Raw genomic sequence first — 10,300 nt, forward strand, 5'->3', positions numbered from 1 at the left:
CTTAACGTCTTCCGTACCGTTTTTTCCGTAATTCGAGCTTATTGTAAAAACTGGTTATACATTTATGATTCAAAATATTGTCCATCACTGGCCACTACTTTCTCCCATCTTTCGGGTAGCGTACGAATCCCGCGTCGAAAAAACTGATCATCTTTTGAGGCTATTCACGAATCGATCCAATTTTTTACTTCTTCATAAGACCGGAAGTGCTGGTCAGCCAGGCCGTGTACCATTGATCGAAACAAGTGATAGTCAGAGGGAACAACGTCTGGAGAATACGGCGGGTGGGGTAGGACTACCCATTTCAACGTTTCCAAGTATATCTTGATCACTTTCGCAACATGAGGTCGAGCATTGTCATACTGCAAAATCATTTTATCGTGTCTCTCGTTGTATTGCGGCCGTTTGTCTTTCAATGCTCGGCTCAAACGCATCAATTGCGTTCGATACCGATCGCCTGTGATTGTTTCAGTTGGTTTTAACAGTTCACAATACACTACGCCGAGCTGGTCCCACCAAATACAGAGCATGACCTTGGAGCGTGAATATTCGGTTTGGCCGTCGACGTGGAAGCATGGGAACTCCCCATGATTTTCTGCGCTTGGGATTATCGTAATGAACCCATTTTTCGTCCCCAGTCACAATGCGATGCAGAAATCCCTTCCGTCTTTGCCTTTCAAGCAGCTGTTCACAAGCAAACAAACGCCGTTCAACATCTCTCGGCTTCAATTCGTACGGTACCCAATTTCCTTGCTTCTGAATCATTCCCATGGCTTTGAGGCATTTTGAAATGGCTTGTTGAGTCACTCCCAATTCTTCTTGATTTTGACACGAGTCTTGCTCAAGTAATGCCTTCAATTCTGCATCTTCGAAAACCTTCTCTCTTCCACCGCTATGCCGGTCTTCGACGTCAAAATCACCGTTCTTGAAGCATTGAAACCACTCACGACACGTTCTTTCACTAATAGCGGCCTCATAAGTATTTGAGAGCATTCAATGAGCCTCAGCCGCAGATTTCTTCATATTGAAGCAAAAAATTAAAACTTCCCGCAAATGACGAGAATTTGGCTTGTAAACTGACATTTTCAATCGAGAATAACTTTATGATGCAGACACAAATCGATTAATGTTTCTATGGGGTTATGTTGACAGATGCCCAAGTTTATTGTATGACGTCTATGATCTATTTATTTTACCACCACTTACCGCTAAAGCCATCTATAGGAAAACGGCGGAAGCAAAGTTGTACACCTAATATGTAATATATATAATATATTTATATTTAATATATTTACATGGGAAAAAAAATTATTAAACAATTTGTAATAAATTTTATAATAAATTTTTTTTATAACACATTATTGTACACTATCTTTTTTTCATGCCCTTCATAAACGGCTGTTTCTTTAGAGTATCACTGCCGAAATAGTTTCCCAACATTTCCAAGGTTTTCACACTATTGAATCCATTTTTAACGCAAAATTTAATACAAACTCGTTGTTGCAAATTCAACTCCATTTTTAAAATTGTAAAAAATCGAAAATACGTCTAGAGGTAGATGTACTCAAGACGGCGTAACTTTTACAAATGTCAAGCTATGATGATAAAATTTGGTAGGAATGTTAATGATAGATGTGGTAACCTAACCAAAAAAACAGAAAAATCAGCTGACTCAGAGCATCACCTGGTAGTAATTCCGGGAACTTTTTGATCAAGGTGGTATATATCCAAGAGTTGTGTGAATTATCAAATCCTAGCCATTTCATAAATCTTGTCTCCTTTTTTACCCAACATCTTTTTAATTAGATATACGTCGGGATTAGCGACGCATGCAACTCATACTGGTAGAATTCTCCAGCAATGGGTTTTCCGCGATAATCTTCCAGAAGACACGGGATTAGTTTTCTTACTTTGACGATTCTAAACACCTCCGTGGTCCAATTTGAGGTGTAACCTTTCTCAAAGATCGTCTTGAATTTGCTCATACGGACCGAGTCACTTTCGTTGGAGTGCGACAGCTTTTACGCTACTATACACAGTATTTAAGAGTTTGTCGGTATCGTGGGAGTTACATCGATAGATCACATACCGATAGTTGATGCTTTCGCGCGTTGTCAGATATGAGATGTGATAGCAAATCGATCCATTTATAATTTTCATTATGAGTAAATTGTTTCTACATGTCGTTTTTCATCGTATTTTACGATTGAATCGTTCGACGATTGACTTTCCATTACGGAATACGTAGAATAATGATTGATGACGTGTTTCTTCAAGAGTATTTGTACATTTGCATTGTAAAATTCTTTTCCTATATCGGTTTGCAAATTTTTCGAACATCTTCCATCGCCTTAAATTATTTTTGCAATCGCTGTAGCCATCTCAGTTCCATTTTTTGTTTTGAGCGGTACAGTACCGTGCGTACTTACTCAACATGTCGATAATGGTGAGGATGTAATGATAATCTTTGTTGAATCGTATGTAAGGATGTATCTCGACATATCAGCCTGCCACAGGTAATCATATCCGTAAATTATGACACGTTTACGTGGAAAATTTCTTCTCGCTGGAGCGTGCAGTTCTTCCATCAGTCGCCACTTTTTGAGATTTTTCTTCTAAGACATGTTTTATTTTTTTTATCGCGGTATAATACGTAAAATATTACAAAGATCTGACGTAAATACTGTTGGTTGGTATTTCGATGTCGACTAAAAATGATTGCGTTATTCTCATTCAATTTATAATCAAGCTAGCTTCACTAAGTTCCTCGATAACAGATAAGATTTCGTTATCGGACATTGTAATTTGCCTGAGCCGAAGTCTCAAGCAATCGGAGATGATCCACTAGCTCATTAGAATCGTTCCAATGCACATAACTGATTTTATTGTCATTTAGGGTCATGGTGGTATTACACCTTTTCCAACACTTTTACCTTGTTATTTAGTTTCCAGACGCATAGATATACCCGTTCCAACTTGTATTTTACCTGACACTAAGGGTGCTATTATATTCTTATTTGTATCTTTTATTATCCAATATTGAATTATCCGCTTTATAATTGCGCCTAGATTATAATTGAGCATTCGTTGTTAATAGTATACTTTTATATGCTAGTTTATCATTGTCTGTATAAATAGTGTCGTTGGGAATTCTTTTGAAAATTAATTCATACAATCCAGGTGTACCTTTGTACTTTACTATATCTACGATCATAAAATCATTCGTGTCTATATCGAACTGTTTATCATCGAGCATCCGTTCTCATTGAGGTATACGCCACAATAAACGTGATCATCTTTTCTCTGTCCATCGAGAAGCATGTTTATGTATTTTTGTCCAAGTGGTCCCAATTGTTTATGCAACTCTTCATGAACTTGTCGTGTTTGCAATGATTGTTTAACTAACGTTTCAAGCGACTCATTGGGCGTTTCATAAACGTCTTCGACTGACGGAACATATGAACGTTCGTATAATAATTTGTGTGGTTCAGGTGACATATAATTCGAATCCGACTAATTTCGATTCTTGTATACGTTGCTTTTTTTAAAGCGACGGTGTTAATTGAAGCTGTGAATTATCTATCCAGAAATTGCCACTATCATCATCATCATCATCATCATTATCATCATCATCATCATCATCATCATCATCATCATCATCATCATTATCATGTTCATCATAGTCTTTTTCATTTTCTTCTGGTATTCTTTTCTTAGTATTTCTATCCTTCGCAACATTAGCTTCTTTCTTAATCAGTTGAGATTTCTCACCAGCAGTGTCTTCGACATTCTACGATGGGTTTAAAGTGTTTCTTCAACACTATATCTTCCTCTATTTTATCGATTTTTAAAGCATGATACTTTTTATGAACTGAATCACTTATTTTTGCAATTTGTTTCGCTATTCTCTCGTCCTCATCCTTGAGTTCTTTTCTATTATCCATGTTGTACTTGAAGAAGAAGGACGTTTCATAGTTGACATATCGACAATGACTAATCACGTTAAGGTATCGCAAACTCCTTTTTTATATTGCCCATTCATAAACGCACTGTCTTTATTTATTACGAATCCATACTTTTGTTGCCAACAGCAACGACATAGTTCGCAAAAATCCTCGTAAGACATGTCGATGTTTACGTGGTCATTGTATACATGTTTCAGGTTGGTACCATCCTGTTTGAACAGGATCAACAAATTTGCATTATCGCGTATGAGATGCTTTAATATCTTTGCATACGTTTGACAGATACAATAGAAGCAGTCGACGTTTGCGTGACGATTCATTGTAAAGTATTTTCTGATCGCGTCTTGTTTGTCACATGCCATATCATCAAAGATGAAATTTGGAAGCGCCTTATTTGATGGAACTACATCGTTATTATTGGAAAATGTAAATTAATTTCTTCAATTAGTGTCAATAAATTCTCCAAATATCGATATTTTAGTTGTTGCAACGACTTCGAGTACACGTACACATTCTCAAAGCGTAAATCATGTGGACTTTCCAGTAAACTTAACAGTCAACACGTTTGCTTTACCACAGTTCGATGGATGGACCGCAGATGACACGGCGTATAGAAATCGGCAGTATGTTTTTATATTTGCGTACTTCTTTTTCAATCTGTACTTTATTGTCAACATTAGTCACTTTGATCGTCTGCGATTGTTGCATGAACTTCATATCTTCTGCCTTCACGATACAAATTAAATGATACAAATTAAAAAACGGATCGAGAACAGATCTATTTATTGCATTACAGATTTATTGAAGCGCGCAAAATGAAATGGTTCAGTATTCAATATATTTCGTATCGTGTCGGACAACTGTGATGTACATAGTTTAACTGTCAAAGAGATAAAATATATACCGAATATTATTTTACTACAAGAGTTTAAGAATTACATAGATTAACTGTGGAACAGATTCAGCAACATCATCGGTGCTTGAAATATTATAATTTGCCGAGTCATGGATCGCATATCGATGGTCCATTTATTAAAAAAAAAATTGTATCGAATTTCAAATAAGGGCTGCGATTTTTTTAATCACGCGATAAACGTACTTCCGATCGAGTTATATATCCCCGAATATCAATTTTATGGTCCAGGTATGCATTTAGAAAAATGAGACGATTTAGCTACAGACGATCGAGGCGATTAATCCGTTGGACGCGACGTGACATAGCTTATTCGCGAAGCAAAGATCTCACGAAACGATACATAGCTGACAAAATACTCGCGCGGAAATGAATTATCGCGAAAGATTCGATTCTTGGAGAGAGAGCTGCTGTCACAGCTGTTTGGGCAGCTATGAAAGCCAAAACGGTATGGACTTGAAAACGAAGAAAAAGAAAAAGCCGACGAAGAAAAGAATAGTACCAGTAGCAAAACGTAGCAGTCATATCTATTCTACCGCTGTCGTCGGCTCGTTGTCGACGGCGCGGCAGGAGTCGCAAAAGCTATAAACAATAGTAAATTACCCGCGCAACGTCAGTTGAAAAAACTGAAACATTATAACCGCGTCATGAAGTTTAACTCGCTCCGTACAAGCATGGACAAAGAATCTCAACGAAAAAGATTAAAAAGATTTTTAAAAAATTTAAAAGAAACGATAAAAATGCTAAAGGCATAATTATTAACTATATTATAACTATCAACATATAACTGCAACAATTGACAAAACGTATATGTATTCCATATTTTAGAGGTATTTTTATGCGTACTATCTTACCAACAGGAGGAGTGTATTGAAACGAGAGCGATATCGTAAATTTGGATAATGCTGATGGATCAGGTATTCATTGAGCGTACGCGAAGCGGGAGATCGTATTGTTTACTTTGATAATTTCTTTGACCGCCGAAAGAATTGGTGCGATATTTGGATGTAATGCAAATTGAGTATAATCGCATGTCTTATCAACACGATCAAAGTAACTGTGTCTACTGTTTTTACAGACATCAATTTAAGAATGATGATCAATTTAAGAATTACACTCTTTCAACTCAATATTCATTCAAACATGTCATATTTACGCTTACCAGTAACAGTAGCGTCCTCGGCCTATTACTTTCCGACCATAGATTTGAGTGATAGCGAGCTCGGTCTGACGGACTTTGAAACCTATACGATATCTAATATAAATTCCTCGAATAATAAGTTTTACTTTGACGAAGATGACAAAGAAAGTGTCATTCCCGAAGGATTGTATGAAATATATGACATAAACAAGTATCTAAAACGCAATTCTACAATTTCATCCTAATAATGTTGTGAAAGAGAAAATACTTCGTAAAGAGCATGAAGAGTACTCTTTGACTATTTATGCCAATAACAATATAAAGAAGAATGAGATCAAATGCGCTTATCGAGTAAATTTCACCAAATCACATAATATTGGATCATTATTAGAATTTTCATCAAATCGCGAGCTGAAGCCGCAAAAATGGCACAAATCAGATGTATCGATAAATATCATCAATGTAATAAAATTTGTATTGAATGCAATGTTACCGTGGGCGCATACAGCAACGATAAGTCCGTGCACACTTTCGCCGAGCGTGTCACCAGGAAATAAGATATCGAAAAGATTGACACAGAATATTTACCTTCCGATTATCGTACGAAGCGTTACAGATCTAATAATTGTGGATCAAGACGGATGATTGCTAATTTTCTCGGAGAGATCACCGTTAAATTGCATATACAGAGGCGACAACAATAAAGTGATATTGTTTTGAATGAGCAAGCGAAACAGACTAGAGACATGATCTTTCGCATACGCATAGAAAGCGAGTGCAGAGAGAGCACACCGGTCGCGTGGAAAAAGTAGGATCCATAAATCATTTGCTGCATTCCATGTTCAATCAAATCAACATATATTTCAATCAAAAATTTGTGTCTTCATCAAACAACGCATACGATTATCGCGCGTATATCGAGGCGTTATGAAATTATGTTTTATCCGCAAAGACTTCCCCTTTAATTTCTTGCTTATGAGACGCGAATATTCTCGATTATATGAACGACACGTTAGATTCATCAAATACGACGCTCGAGAGACATGCGTAAAAAATAAAAAAAAATCATGCGCTAAATCTTATATTCGCTAAACTTTATAGGCCAACTTCACTGCAATGTTTTCAATCAAGATAAATTTTTAATTTATTTTTAACGGAGTGCAAGTTAGAATGAAACTCGTACGTTCGAAAGATTCATTTTGCCTTATAGGGAGTAAAACAATAGTGAAAAATATTCGATGCTAGTTTACTCGTAAGAAAATTAATCCGGGTGTGCTACTCGCTAAAATATTGAATAAAACTACTGCCAAGTATCTCCTTACGAGAGTCGAGTAAAACATTCGCGATACACATTGACGTAGTGGAGGAATCGATAGACAATGCAATACTTGGACAGTTGCCAAAACGAATAGTAATCAGTTTTGTCGATAACAAGATGTTTAACAGTGATAGAAAATTGAACCATTAATTTCAAAAATTACGGAATAAATTTCTTTTCACTATACGTCGACGACACGCAAAATCCCAGTAAATCGTTACAGTCGAACTTTTCGAAAGACAAATCGCTCTACGTTAAAGCTTATCACACCTTATTCTCCGGAACCAGCTTTCACTTTTCGAACGAGGGTAATTCTATAAGTAGAGATGCCAATAGTTACACTCTTTCGGCTTTCGATTTTACTCCAGATCTATCTGCTAATTGCGCAGGGATCTCGTGAAACATGGAAACTTACGATTAGAAGTAAGATTCAAAAAGGATCTTTCCGTAACTATTAATTGTATTGTCTATGCCGAGTTTGATAATGATTAGAAATCGATTCCTCGCATCAAGATTTCTCAATTCAATTGTCAACTTTTCCGACACTATATCTTTAGCACTATATGTCTCGTGAGAAAACTGTTTTCCCCCACATTTTCCTACACATTTTTTTCCAATCTAATTGCACGTAAAATGACGAAAAGAGTTTCAGTATTGTTCATGATACCAAAATCGACACTTCGTAAAAAAGAGTAGCAGAAATTCGAATATCATGGATATAGTCATCCACATATAAGATTTCCACGAATGTCGAAGAGAACTTTATTCCGGAAAAAGTTGCGATTCTTGCGATTAACGCAATGATCATCGGACATTGGATTATGTCCTTATCCATTCGGCGATTTACCCGAAAAAATAATGCGAAAAAACAACTGGTTTACACAAAATTTCGCTTACACAGAATCCTGAAAGAAGAAACGAAAATCCTAAATACGTCAATTCTAAATACTTTATGATACATCTGCGAGGAATTGCACGGCATGCACGCTCTATCTATACCAGAGGATGAGAGAAGGCATGTTATTTGAGTAATCTGCTCTCGAGAAACATATAATCTAGAAAGAATTTCAAAAATTTACTAGATTTCGAAGGTGATGATCGTTGCACGCATCAAGGATTTCTAACCAACAATCCGAACAAATCGAATCGTATTATGCGCTACGTAATGCTTACAAATTGAAACGCTGATTAATTATACGAAATTGCATGATTTGAACTGTGATAATCTTTCCTCCAATAGAAAATTCGAGCGAAAGCGACGACAAGAGTGAAAAAACAAACAGCAGAAATTTTTCAATACAATTTAAAAATCATAAATACAATGTAATCCGTAACGTGAAGTGTGGAGGAAAAATTTTGTAACAGAAAAGACTGGATCTTGCTACGACATTGCTCTTGACGCCCTTTACCTTCTTTCCTTGTACACATAAAACATATTTTAACATGTAAAACATATATTTTCGCTCTAAGCCTAACGAATTCAGTCATGATGCACCATTGTTCTCGTCTTTCATAAGGCTAGGAATTTTTTTATTTGCGAACGGAATATCATATGGGTTATCGATAGAGTAATCGCTCGTGTCAAATTTATTTATATCATATTTCATAATGTTATATATATCGTCACATTCCACATGATATATGAGACTGTCAGTATCGGTACATAATTTTGCATTTATCACGAAACAGAGGTGTTATGTACTCATAATGAAAATCATATAAATATAGATATAGATATATCGAGGATGCACCTACCTATATCGGTTTGTTGAATTTCACCTCGAGTTTGCACATTTTTATCGCGATCAGATTTTCAGAAAAAAATGCTACGACTGTGAAAGTTCTGTTTCACGATCATTGCACCGTACCTCCCGTCCCAACGCGTTAAGAGTAACGCGTCGCACGTCGACGTAGTTACGCACATTCTCCATAGTTTTACTTAAAACTGCGTTATTCATTAGTTTGTAATAATTTTTTTTAAATTCGTTATTCGAGTTCTAAAATTTGTGTTGAGTTCGACATATTTACGAAGTCACGGAGATTGTGTGAATTGCAGTATACGATGAATCTTTGTGATGCGGAGACTGTGATGAATACATTGTTGCAGGTTACGATAATGTATAACATAACTTCTTATCATACAACATAGCGAGGAGCTTATCTTCTCGCTTATCGGATGGTTTCTCGCGCATCAGGCAAAACGAGGAACGCGTGAACGTCATGGAAATGTTGTGGATACTCAAAGTCCATCTCGAGAATATAACCCGTCGGCGAATCTAACGCGACATCCATAACGTTAAAATTTTCTATATCGTTGACCCATCGAAAATCAGCGCATGGCAATAGTTGACATATTGTACAAGTTATATAACAACCATACAAGTTATTAACATCGTATATCAAGTATATCGACGATTTCGATGGGTCGTATAACTTGTTGTTGGCCTGCGCATATCTGTTGAAACAGCTCAGATCCCCGCGTATACCACATTCGATGAGTAGAACCATGTCAACGTCAGTAAGAAGTTCGAAATTGATGCGAATATGTTTCAACATCACCCCCTACATAAAGTCTGGTAAAATACGCAGTAAAGTAATAGTACGCGGAATCGAGTCCGTAACTCATGACATAACTGTCTCGAAAATTCTCGCATATATCGGCCAACAACAAGACATTTGTTTTTAAATACAGATTCGCCGAGGGTTCGAATAGAGAATTGCTGCCACACATTCATGATGCGCGTAATCGCTCTCGGATACCATGTCACCCGTTATAGAACTATAAAAGGAATCACGAGATGGTAATTCGATTTCCTCCAACTTTTCAACGCAGTTAATGTATTCGTACGAAAATATATCTTTTCGCGAGCAGATCGAAATCCTCCGCGCTGAAGTTAAGAAATTCTGATCGTGTAATTTTCAATTTATCTTTATCGAGATATATCATCAATTTTTCTAAACTT

General features: G+C 36.5%; 1 pseudogene; it reads right to left on the reverse strand.

Annotated features, from left to right (window-relative positions):
- Positions 1-9,369: 9,369 nt before the first annotated feature.
- On the reverse strand, positions 9,370-9,845 carry LOC105625791 (annotated as a pseudogene).
- Positions 9,846-10,300: the final 455 nt, after the last annotated feature.

The sequence above is a fragment of the Atta cephalotes genome (genome assembly GCF_000143395.1).
Source record: "Atta cephalotes unplaced genomic scaffold scaffold00003, whole genome shotgun sequence".
Classification (NCBI taxonomy): domain Eukaryota; kingdom Metazoa; phylum Arthropoda; class Insecta; order Hymenoptera; family Formicidae; genus Atta; species Atta cephalotes.